Source organism: Canis aureus, chromosome 4 (assembly GCF_053574225.1).
Source record: "Canis aureus isolate CA01 chromosome 4, VMU_Caureus_v.1.0, whole genome shotgun sequence".
In the NCBI taxonomy this organism is placed as follows: domain Eukaryota; kingdom Metazoa; phylum Chordata; class Mammalia; order Carnivora; family Canidae; genus Canis; species Canis aureus.
This window is the reverse complement of record NC_135614.1, coordinates 16569550-16582563: the sequence shown is the minus strand read 5'-3', so window position 1 is coordinate 16582563 and position 13014 is coordinate 16569550. Positions and strand designations below refer to the sequence as shown.

General features: G+C 40.8%; 1 protein-coding gene across 2 annotated transcripts in view; it reads left to right on the top strand.

Moving 5' to 3' along the window:
• The first annotated feature begins 534 nt into the window (after positions 1-534).
• Positions 535-13014, top strand: part of EGR2 (early growth response 2) — a 104537-nt gene continuing 92057 nt past the window's right edge. For both annotated transcript variants that reach the window (XM_077894663.1, XM_077894664.1), the window contains exons 1-2: positions 535-601; positions 1573-1628. The gene's annotated coding sequence lies outside the window, so the exon portion shown is untranslated. The remainder of the gene's footprint in view (positions 602-1572; positions 1629-13014) is intronic.

Here is a 13014-nt window from a genome sequence, read left to right as displayed (position 1 = left end):
CAGACGAGTTAACTGCAAATGCATATTGCAGAGTTGTCTATAGTTCCAAGTATCTAGCATGTTTTGGTCATCAGTCAGTGTGTTTTATGGAAAAAATAGAGATCTTAATTAATCTGGTGAACTGGTTAAGTGGGGGTTGGTTAAAACAACTTCTACAGTAGTTTCCCCTTATTCTCAAGGGGATAGATTTCAAGACCTTCAGTGGATGCCTGAAACTACAGATAGTATGAACCCTGTATATGCTATGTTTTCTCCTATACGTATGTACTAATCATAAAATTTAATTTATATATTAGGCACAGTAAGATATTAACAACAATAACTAACCATAAAATAGGACCATTGTAATGATATGCTGTGAATGTGGTCTCTTTCTCAAGATATCTTATTCTACTGTACTCTTCCTTCTTCTTGTGGTGATGTGAGATGATAAAATGCCCATGTGATGAGGTGAAATGAGGTGAACAATGTAGGAATTGTGACGTAACGTTGGACTACTAGTGACCTTCTGGTAATACCTCAGAAGGAGGATCATTTGCTTCTGGACCTTGGTCAATGGTGGGCCACTGAAACTGCAGAAAGTGAATCTGCAGATAAGGAGGTCTACTGTATTGTACATTGTTCTGTAGATGTATGGAGTAAGGGTTTAGGGAGTTACAGTTAAATGAATACTGGATTTTAACTTTTTACTTTATGAAATATACTTTAAGGCTTCAAGCTCTGTTTCTGACATACTAAATTTCAATATATGTATTCTTTTTTTACTAAGCATAAAACTGTGATAATAGCCAATGAGTTAGACAGATTTCTCCTCTGTGGCTTAGCTAGAATTATGTTTTATTATGTTAAAAATACACCTTATGCAGTCTGGTAAAGTCAAAGCTCAGAAATAATTGAGAGGTTGGCAGAAAAGTCAATCTGAGGTTGTAAAATAAATGGGTTTTAGAACACAGCAATGCCATTTATTATTTTAAATTAGTCTACACTAATCTAAGAGTTTTGTTTCTAATAAAGAGTCTCAATGATCTGATGCTCACATATCAAATATTGGGGTGTAAACTATTACTGTATAAAGAAGCATGTCTTATACCTAACACTCAATAAATATTTAATGAATGAATGATTAAAGTCTGTGAGTGCTTGCAGAGTGTTGAAAAGTCATTCTAAATCTTCATCACTATAATTTTTAAATGTTAATTTGCTTGCTAAATTAGATTTCTTAAAATGGTTTCCTGGCCTTCTTTCAGAGTTATGGCACCTGGTGTTTTGTTTTCCTGGAAAGCACATTATGACATATGGTGGAGTGATTAATAAGAGCATGAATTCTGAAGTCAAATGGAGTTCATATCACAGTTCTACCACTTACTCATTGAAATATTGGGCATGGAATCTTTACCTAGCTTTGGGAATAATAACAATTTCTACTTCATAGACTTCTTTTTTTTTGTTTTGTTTTTTTACTTCATAGACTTCTTATAAGGATTAAACGCAATAGATAATATTTGCTAACAATAGATCGTTAAAAAAAAAAAGCCTGCGTGGGTTTTGATTGTGTTTGTGTTTAATTTATAGATCAATTGTGGGAAAATTTATCTGAACAATACTAAGACTTCTGACCTACAAACAAGGTATATCTTTCCATTTATTTGTCTTCTTTAATTTCTCTCCATGATGCTTTATAGTTTTTAATATACATAATTTTTGAATGTTAAACCAACCTTGCTTTCCTGGGATAAACAAGTTGGTTTTGTCTGGCTTTGGTATCACAGTAATATTAGTCTTGTAGAATAAGTTAAGAAGTGGTCCTTCATCTTCAATTTTCTGTAAGAATTTATATAAAATTGTTATAATTTCTTCCTTAAATGTTTGATAGAATTCAAACATAATGAAGCTACCTGGCCTGAAGTTTTCTCTGTGAGAAAAGTTTAAACTACAATTTTAATTTTTAAATAGTTTTAGGGATGTTCTGATTATTTTTCTTGAGTAAGTTATGGGAGTTTGTAAAGTCTGTAGTGATATCAGTTTTCTCATGCCTGACATTGATGGTTTGTGTCTTTTTCTTTTTTTTCCTTATCAGTCAAGCAGGAGGTTTATAGATTCCATTGATTTTTTTTCAAAGAACCAGCTTTCATTATTTGTTTTCTACTTCATTTATTTCTGTTCTGATTTCATTTCTTTCTGTTTAATTTAGGGCAATTTGTTGTTTTTTCTAGCTCTTTAATGTGAAACTTAGGTCACTGATTTAAGACCTTTTTAAAATTTCTAATTTAGGCATTTTATGCACTGTTTCCTCTTAAGTACTGTATTAGCAGTAGTCCACAAATTTTGTTGTGTTTTTCATTTGCATGTAATTGAAAAAATATTTTTCCTTTTGATTTCTTCTTCTTTGACCTATGAGATATTTGAAAGGAATTCTTTAGTTTTCAGATATCTGGGAATTTCCAAGATAGCTTCCTGTTATTAATTTCAAATGTAATTACATTATGGCCAGAGATTATACCTTGAATACTTGAATCCTTTAAAATTTATTGAGATCTTTTTACAGGCCAAATATGGTGTATCATGGTAAATGTCCCATAGGCATTTGAAAAACATGTATGTTAGGGGCACATGGATAACTTAGTTAAGTGTCTGACTCTTGATTTCAGCTTAAGTCATGATCTCAGGGTCTTGGGATTGAGCCCTGCATTGGGCTCCATGCTCCGTGGGGAGTCTGCTTGAGATTCTCTCTCTCTCTCCTTCTCCCTCTGCCCCTCCACCACTGAATGCTCATTCTCCCTCTCTCTCTCAAATAAATAAATAAATAAATCTTAAAAAAAAAAAGAAAAACGTGTATATTCTTTTGTGTTGTGGAGATTTCTACAAATGTCAATTATTCGTGTTCATTCATAGTGTTGTCTAGTCTTACATTCAGGGGTCTAGAGGTCCATAAACTTTCTCAGTAAAGGGCCAGATAGTAAATATTTTCATTTTTGTGAGCCATACATTCCCTGTCACAACTACTGATATCTGGAGTTGCAGCAGGAAAATATAATTTTTATTTATTTATTTATTTTAATAATAAAAAATTTTTTATTTATTTATGATAGTCACAGAGAGAGAGAGAGAGAGGCAGAGACACAGGCAGAGGGAGAAGCAGGCTCCATGCACCGGGAGCCCGACGTGGGATTCGATCCCGGGTCTCCAGGATCGCGCCCTGGGCCAAAGGCAGGCGCCAAACCGCTGCGCCACCCAGGGATCCCAGCAGGAAAATATATAAATGGATATTGCTGTATTTGACCCACCATGAAATGGATTTGGTCCAAAGACTCATTTACTGACGCCTATTCTATATCCTTACTGATTTTCAGTCTACTTGTTCTATTAATTACTGAGTTATGGGTGTTATCGGTCCAACTATAATTATAGATTTCTTCTTTAAGTTCTATCAGCTTTTGTTTCTTATAATTTGAAACTCTGTTATTAAATGTAGAAATGTTTAGGATTGTTATATCTGCTTGATGAATTGACCCATTATAATTAGGAAAGATCTTCTTTATTCTGGTAATACTCTCTGATCTGAAATTTACTTTGTCTATTGTGAATATAGCCACTCCATACTTCTTTTAATTAGTGTAAGTATGGTATATCTTTCCCACACTTTCTTAGAGCATCTGTTCTTGGGTCAGGCTCATTTCCTCCTCTGCCAGGAGGTGAGCCACCTGTCTGCCTGGAGATAGGCCTGAGGTTGTCCAGGTCTACTAGTGCCTGGTTGGGTAAGTCTAATTTACTCAGATCAATTAGGAAATCATTGGGGCTGCCCATCTAATTCATACTTCCCAGACTAACTTGAATCTATAAACAAAAAACAAACAGTCTCTAGTGTCTATATTTCCATCCATTCAAAATTTGGTAAAAGAGGGAGGTGTTTCTAACTGGCTTGCTCCAAGTCCCACAGTAGTATGGTGTGGAGAAGGAGATATTGCCTGGATACTAGCTTTTGTTGTCTCATAAAGTTCTAACTCTGAACACTGTACTGGCCCCACAGATTGTCTAGCAAGAAGCAGAACATCTTAATGCTGCCCATTTGGATGTACCAAAAATTTTAAAAAGCTGTGTTCTATTAACAAGTAATTTTTACAAATATTTTGTTTATCAAGTAAGACAAGCAGCATTTCCCTATCCGCATGTTATACTCTATCACTGTCCCATTCCTGTCTCTGACTTTCACCACATTCAAGGTTGACCCTGAGATCCAGGAAGAATGGTAGGCAAAATAACCGCTCAGGGAGATGAGCCTGTGGAATGGGATGAGAAGGGGTGGGGTTCATTGTCCCTGGTAAGAAGAAACACCGGAAAGTTTGATGTTTTTTGTAGTCATGTTAAAATGAAGAATCCTTTAATCCAAAAGCCAAAAGAGCTTTGTCAGATATATCACATACCTTCAAGTGCAAGCTGCCTGGACAACCTTCCCTGTATTGGGGTCAGGTCCTATCACATGGCTCCAAAGTCACATTTTGAAGCCTGGGTGATCATATACATTTGACATTTCCTGGGGATGATTCTAAAAACTATTTTGGGACAAAACAGATCAAATATCCGAAGATCATGCCAAGGCCCTGGACCTTCTAGAGAACACTAGTAGCATCAACACAGGTCTTTCCCTGTGACCTGCTCCCTGAAAGGCAACCATAACTTAATGCCTCAGATATTTATTAAAGGACCTATTGAGGTCCATTTCTTCATACACTGCTGTGGAATTTCTAAGAATTTGTGCGACTTATAAAATTATAAGAATTTTCATCTGAGTGCTTCACCTCAGCCTCATCACATAAGTGGCCATTCTAGGTTTTGTGTTTCTACTTCTTACAGATTATTTAAATATCTAGCTGTGTAGAAATTCAAATATCTCTTAATGAGGTGATCTGGTGAACTTCCAAGCAGAGACTTGGGTTCAGTGTTAACTACTTTTCAATTACAAATGAAGTGAAAGGTTTGCAAATGGCTGGCTCCAAGGAAGATGTCAGCTTTAAGTTCCCTAAAATAAAAGTCCTCCAAGCTAGTCCAAGGCCAAGTGCACCCCACACCTTTATAGCTGAGGGATCTCAACCTGTTCAATATGTTTAAAGAGAGAATAGTGAAATATGAGTTGACAAGAAGAGAACATCCACAAAGAAGGAAAGAGCACAGAGAGAAATCAGTCAGAACCTCAGAGGACGGAGCTGTGCTGGGTGTCACACTGTGTTAAGTGTTAACTAGCTCTTCCTCTGACATTATGAATCTGATATGATTTGGAGAGACAGTAGGGCAAAATGGACAGAAAATTTATTCTAGCCTAACATTCTTCTTATTCCATATAGCAAGTGGCTTATTACCAAAATTTATTTCTCCTGAAACATAGTTTCTATATGGCCAGTTGGTTTTGTTTTGCACCATGGCCCCTGCCTAGCTCTTACCCTTCTCCTGCTACCTGGCACTCAGAGACCAAAGGAAAGAGGATGATGGTCCCAGCAAATAATAGTGAGTCAATTCAGTAAAACAGTTCAAAGAAGGGTCTTGTGAAAATGGGTACATAGAGGGCTCATTTTTATATGAGAAATTATCACGCATAGGATAGGTGTTGGCTACTTCTGTTTTCCAAAGACAAATAGCATAATGAGGCTATTAAAAGACAAGGCTGAACTCAACCCCTTATTGAGGTCAGGGAGGTGAGACATTTGTACAGAACAGAAGAAGATCGTACTAAGACTGCGGACTGCTCCTTCTCTCCTTTCAGAGCTGTACACTGGTGACCTTTGCTGGTGCGGGTAGGGGAGTTGGTGTTTGCAGGCAGTTTCAGGGGGTCAGGGAGCTTCCAAGGGAGAGAAGCAAGAAAAGCTGCTTAGAGCCATCCAGGGAAGATACATGATGAGATATTGGGGATTTTTGCTTTTTGTTTTAGTGCATCCTGCGCTAGAGAGCTGATAGGACAGAAGTCCAAATCAGGAATCGAGTGTATAGTTTTGGCTCAAAGTTTGCCTGTGTCAAATCTTTTAGGATTGGGAGATATATAAATTATATGTATTTATTAATGATTTATTGATTATTATATATATGATTATATATAATTAAATTAATTTAAAAATGTATTTAAATTAAATATATATTTAATGAAAGGGACTCCATCCCATATAATTAGGAGATGGAACACCAACAGATGAGCGCCCCCAGCATAAGGGAACTCTAAAAGTACTCCTAAATCTAGATTCCCTCCCTCCCATCCCCGCTGAGACTTAGCCCTGACAAAATAGCAAGGTGCAAAGGTGTTGACTCTAGGCAGTTAACAAGTCCACTAGTGTTTCTACATTACTCACTCTTAGTCACCAGGCATTCACTAAGCGTTCACTGTGAGCATGAACAAGACGATGGGCTGTTAGTTTGTGTCATTCTCTGATGTGCCTGCCCTCTTCAACTGCTCCTGCTTCCAACATCTATGTCATGTTCTTGTAGCTCCTGACAATGCAACTGGGTTGGGTACTAACAAAGAAGGCCAGAATGAGCTCAAGGGTATTGCATTATTGCTGGAAGAGTGTTCCCATTAATAAAAGCGGGCATTGTGTAATGTCATTCACATATTACTGTACAAGAGATGATGCAATGTAATACTGGCCCTTGATTCACCCAGGGCTTAATGGGAGAAATGAGACTGGTCATTTCAAATCCTTGCATTTTTACCACTGAAGATCATAAAATATTAGATCTGGAAGGGACTTTAGAGCATATCTCACCCAACCTCCTTTGTTTTACCAAAGGGGAATCTGAGGCTTATGTTATTCTTCATTGAATCTACAAACTGGAATCTGTCCAAAGTGCCTGTTTCCACTCACAACTGCAATGTTTGAAAACAGATTGGGTCCTGTGCCATCTGCTACCACCCTTGGTACACTGGAAGACTAAGAATCTAGAATATTCCAAGGTGTCTAATGTACTTCATTTACATAATAGTATGCTGGCTCCAGAAATTCTCTCCCTGAGGGTAGAGAATGGGATATGAGGTATGTGGGATAAAGACAGGGAAAATAAAAATAATTCTTGTTTTCTTATAATTTCATCTGATTCATCGCCGCATCAAGGTGAGCCTTCTAATCTTAGATCTTAGATCTCTAGGGCATGGGCCCAGCCTTCCTTGTTTGATACAGAACTATGAAGGTTGTCCAGCTTTGGTAGCAATCTCAAAGGTATGTTTGTGTTGGATGATTTAAAAAATGACATAGTCTTCATTGGAGCTTGCACCTGTGTGTTTGTCTACCTTCTGTTGTATCTCCTTAATAGGGAGGCAGGTAGGGATAGTCTACCACTTAGAATGAGTTCAGGCTACATAGTCTATGCAGCATCAAGATGTGGATGATGTAGCTGTCAAGTTATTTTTTGTAAATTTTTTGTGAAGTTGTGAGATGAGTTACAAGAAGCTTCCCTAAGAATTATTCTTGGCTTTGGCAGGCTTTGTTCAATGGAAACATGTTTGGCTTTGTGTAAATTGGCCTAACAGAAAAGTCCTGGACAACATAATTTTTCTCTAGAAAAGTTTTCAACTAAAGAGTACTGTAAATATCTTGGGTACACAGAATCAAATGAATCTATTGACCCAAGATTGACCATCACTTGCTTACAAGTGACTTGTAGCCAGAGACATATTTGCCTGGGATCAAGATGCTTAGCAGGACTTCTGAGAATGCCACAAGGGAGACTGGAAATTAGTAGAGTTTGCTTCTGTTTTTGAGAAGGCCCTCCTATGTTTACATAATACAAAGCTTTGGAAATAGAAAACTCTGGCCAGAAAGTTAGAGGCCAAGAGAAGAAATAGAAATTAAATGAAATGCTTCCTCTTGCCTCCCCCTCAATTCTGTAAAAATAGACCTAGACTTCCTTTTCCACTTACAGAGGGAAGAGCGCTGCTTTGCACTTACAGCTGAGTTGTGAGGTTGAGGCAATCTGAGTGTTGACAGCTCTGAGTTATGGTCTCCCTGAGTTGAAACCCCATCCCGAAGAGGGTCTTTGGATCGGGAAACAGCGTGACCTCCTGGGCTCTGCATCAAAGCAGGAGGCACTCAACTTAATGCTAGAACATAATTTTTTGGCAAGCCACAGAATTTAGCTAGACTCCTCTACTCACCAGAAATTGGGTGTTGAAACTCATCCCTGCCACTTGCCACAGAGAGTGAAGACTATCAGAATGGTCTTCTGAAGTATCTGTAGGTTCAAGAGAAGATGCAGTTTTATTTCATTCATTCACTTACTTAGTAAACATTTATTCAACCCCTGCCTCTCCTAATCTGTACAATTTGCCACGTTCGTGGAGAATGGAATATGAAATGACCAAGTCTTGGCCCTCTGTGATCTTTCATGTTAAGGGAGATAAGATAGACCGACAGATCATGATAATCAAAAGTGGAATGTAACAAGCCCCTGTAGAAAGATAGGAATGAAAAGTGACAGGAATTCAGAGTTGAGGAAGATCTGGCTGAGTTGAGGAGAGCAGGAAAGACTTCGTGGTGGAGAAGAAAGCAGGCATGGTGAGCAGAAGCATGCCAGATGGTGAACATCATGTGAATAAACATTAAGGCCGAAAAGCATGGAAGTGTGTTTGGAAAATAGTGAGTCTTCCAGCTGGAGGCAATGCAGAGGGTGAGATGAGAGTTATAGGAACTAAGACCGAATGGAAGGTTTTAAATGCCAAGCAAAAGGTCTGGATTGCAAGGCAGGAGAGCATTGAAGAACCACTGCAGAAATGAACCACGCCTTAGAAAAATTTATCTGGCAGGTGGGTTTAGGAGTGGGAGACAGGAAGGAGGAGGTGATTCAGGAAGCTATTGCAAAGTGTAGACCACAGAAAATGAAAACCTGAATGGGGGATGGGGGAGAGAGAGAGAGGGAGAGAGAAGAGAGGCAGTAAAAACGGAGAAGACAGCTATCGGAGACAGTGTGGGATAAGATGGTAATTAGATGTGGGGCATTTAAGGCAGAATGCACTGTCAATGATGGCTTTGAGGAATTTTAGCTTGGTTGCAATTCCTTCTGGGTTATGATCAAACCATTTCTATTTAGGGGGGAGGGCTTAAGAGAAAACTGATTGTCACAGAGAATCTGTCGACAGAAATTTCCCTGGCAGAAATAACGATCTCCAAAGAAATAGTTCCATCGAAGCTGAGGAACAGCCTCAAAGAATGCACTGAGGACCCCACTGTAGAGGGGCCTTCCCAAGGGCAAAGGATACGGAGGAGGTACAGGCAGGAGAGCAGCCTTCAGACAACTCACAGTAGTAGGGAGGCAAGAATAACACAAAGACCTAACAGCCCAGTGGGTAGTGCAGGCTGCAAATTATACAGACATTTAGAGGAGAAGAAGAGCAGTGGAGGGGTGAGGCTTCGCGGAGGAAATGGAACCTGAGGTATCATGATGGCTGGGATCTGGAAAGGTGGAAGACTGCCAGGCAAGAGAACAACGCCAACAAAGGCAGAGTTTCAGGAGGGGACTGTTGTGTTTATGAGGAAGCAAAGAGATTGAGCCAGACATCTCTTCACCCAGAACTTAGAAGAGTTCTCAAAGTCAATTCTCCGGGAGATATGAAGGGTGCCCAAGACGGAGGCACGAGCTCAGTGTACTACTCATGCCAATGGTGAACGATATTTGCAAAGTTATAATGTGAACCTCCAACCATTGCTATTGACTGAATGGTGTTATAATATTGCTAGTTTGGGGTGATGAGAGAAGGAAAGCTGGATATGTGTGTATAAAATAGCAAAGTTCCTATCCTCTTTGGCAGGAAACCCATAAATAATGCGTAACAGTAATAAATAAGAAACAGCACTGTAAGCATATTGCTTCCCAGTATAGCGGCACCTAGGAGAAGCAAGGGCTCAACAGGTTGAGTGTGGTGGCCTCTGGGGAGCAAGAGGACAGGGCTGAAGTGAGTTGGAGGACTGCTAATTGTAGTTATACCATGTGAATTTAAAAACTCTGCGAATATAGTGTCATAGTTTTGGACAAAAAGAAAAATTTAAATTTAAATGCCTGATACTTTTCCAGGGGAACAGTCCAACAGGTGATTTGAGTGACTAGGTAAGATGGGACACTTGGATCCATTTCGCTGCCTTTGATGGGGACCCCAGAGTGGCTTTCTGGGAGCCTGTGAGGCTCAGCCCGGCTGGCTCCCTACGTTCTTCTTTCTTACCTTCTTGCTGGCCCCCAGACTCAGCCGAGTGCCTTAGCCTTCCCTTTGGGGTCTTTCCCTCTATTCGGTCCAGGGAAGGATGGAAGCAATGTTTCTAGCTCCTCCCCCTGTTGACGACTCTGAAGAAAGAAGCTCTAAAACTTTTTTGCCAGGAGACAGCAGGTGCTAATGAAAATGATAAATGCGAGGAAATGATAAAATTGAATCCATCTTAGTTCTCACACTCATGAGCTGGGCTTTGAGTTCTGAATTCTCTTGTCTGCTCCCAATTCTCTGGCCTGGATTTGATTTTTTATTCTAGATGGTCCATCCCTTCAGGGGGGAAAAAGAAGTGGACCAGAGCGGATGACGTGTCACAAGCAGATAATGTGTCCTTCTGGGGGTATCCCCCGCATAGGGGGAACTAGGTGAGCACTAATTCTACAAAAAGTGAGTCTTCTCTCTCCAGACTAAAAACAATCACCAGAGTTCTTAATCTGTTTTGAACATATTCTCATCCAGTTTCTTCCTTCCCTTCTACTCCACTCTCCTCCAAGAAAGCAAAAGAAAGGCCTTTAACCTCTCCAGATCTGGGAGAGACAATAACAGAGGTCCACCTGAGTGACATACTTGGAAATTCATATTGAGTTCTGCATCTGTATTTGTAGATTTCCAATAATTATTTATTTTGGTGATTTCCAAACTAAAGCGTGCAGCCCAGTCAGAGCAGAATTATCAGGCCAGGAAGGACATCTGTGAAAGATGTTCTAGCATGTTCTGGTCCTCATCATTCCCCGGCAGTCCTTCCTTTAAACAAGTCCCTGCTCTCAATACCAAGTTTCTGCTGAGAAAAGCAGAAGATTGTCTTTTCCTTTTTTCTCACTCTCTTCCTTCTGTTTGCAGCAACCCAGCTCCAAGCTGGAGCTCTGGGGCATTAGAGTTTACAAAGGACCTTTGTCTCAGTCGGAGCCCTCAGAAATGGGGCCTCTGATAGGCTGGCATGTTACTGGTGAAAGCCCCAGGCCAAATTTCCTTATCTGGCTTTTTCATAGCCAACAATCAGTGATAAATGGGACATAAATATTCAGTAATAGCTAATAAAAGCCCAACTTCTTTCTCAGTCTTTGGGAACCCCCATTTCTGAATGGTATCCACTTTTATCTAAGGGAGGTGCCAAGAGTCTAGGAACCAAACTGATATTGGGGGCTGGGTCTAACCAAGGGGCACTTTTCTGGCTCTCCTGTGCCATCCTGTGCCTCTTTTCTCATCCGTACATGAAGTTTGATGGAGTTAGGAAAGGATTTTCCCATCTGCTCCCAGATGACAAGCATTTTTGCTTTGTTTTGTGTTCTGGTTCTTCAGCAGAGTGAGTGAAGGGGGCAGTAGTGCCAAGGGTCCCAGCTGAAGAGTCGGTTGCCAGAGGCCTGTACCCTCGCAGAAGGGGGATACATGTATAGGGCAGGGGATAGCAGAAGGGGGGAGGTGTCCTCCCTAATTAGACAGATTCTTCCTTGCGTCTTTTTGTCTTTTGAGACTGATTTCACACCCAGAGCAGAACAGTGGGAGCAGAGCAAGAACAGGGGACACTTCCAGAAATATCCTCATCCATTTCTGACCGCCAGTGAGTTTGCCAGTGGAGGGAGCCTGAGGAGGAAGATTCAGGGGCTGTCGTGAACTGCAGCCTGGGCCCTGCCCACCCACACTTCACCCCGTTGTGGAGGCCACCAATAGAGGGAGTGAGAAAGAGAACTGCCTCAGCAGACCTTCTGAAATATGGATCCGCAGGTCAGTGGGTACCTCTCTGGTTTTCTCTCTGGACCATTCAGTAAGTGGACCTTTTCAGGCCAGGCTGACGCTTGCTCCGTGTGCCTGAGATAGTTTAATGACTCCAGTCCATTTTGCCCTCTGAGTCTGTCCCCCCAAGAAGAGAAGGAACCCTTTACACACAATAGTTTTTCAGTACGGTGTTTTCCTACTCCTGGCTGATTATCAGATGATGCCTCTCTTTTCTGACCACCACAGGAGCCCTTTGGTGTGGGATCTGTAAGATGCTGGTTTCTAATGAACTTTGTTACTTCAGTCTTCTGGGAACATTCCAGAGGACCTCTTTCTCCATCGCCTGAGTGAAACACATAAACCTTCGGATTGCATCTTTTCCCCTTTCTCTCAGTGCAGGTCCTGAGTGGCTGGTATTCTCATGGGGGGGGAGACGCTTTCTGCTTCCTTAAAGGAAATTCTTGAACACTTCCCTGCATCTGTGAAGAGGCAAGCCCGAGTCAGTCCCCTCTGAATCACCGCAGATTTGTCTGCCAGTTGTTATCAACTACACATTCCTTGGAAATCCTACTCTGAAAGATTTTTGATTTCCAATAAAAGGCTTACAGAGTCTAGGGAATTACCATCTTTTCCACAAGCTCTGGTATGGGGACTGGGAAGCTCTCAGCTACCAGTCATAGGACTTTATTCCAAAGATAGTGCAAGCCCGTCTTCTGTGCTGAGCCACAGGGGCCTGAGCTTCCCTCTGAGCTACTCTGGGCTAAATGTCATCAGGCACCCACGGCCTCTTCAACATCTGTGCGTCTAGTCTGTCCCTTCTGCATGCAGGATTGCTTGCCTTCAGCTTGTTCCTCTGATAAGCGATGCGACAGTGTCCCTGGTGACTCATGGGAGAGAAGGGCAACCGCCCTCAGCTTTCTGTACATCGAAGGAGGTTTTGGGGGGATAGTTCATTTTTCTTCTGTACCTTTGGCATTTGCCTCTGTTAATCTTGTTTTTTCGACATCTTTATTCCCCATTCTGTCTCTAGCAGAGGTCCTGAAGGATCAACATTTGACCCTTCCTAGCTC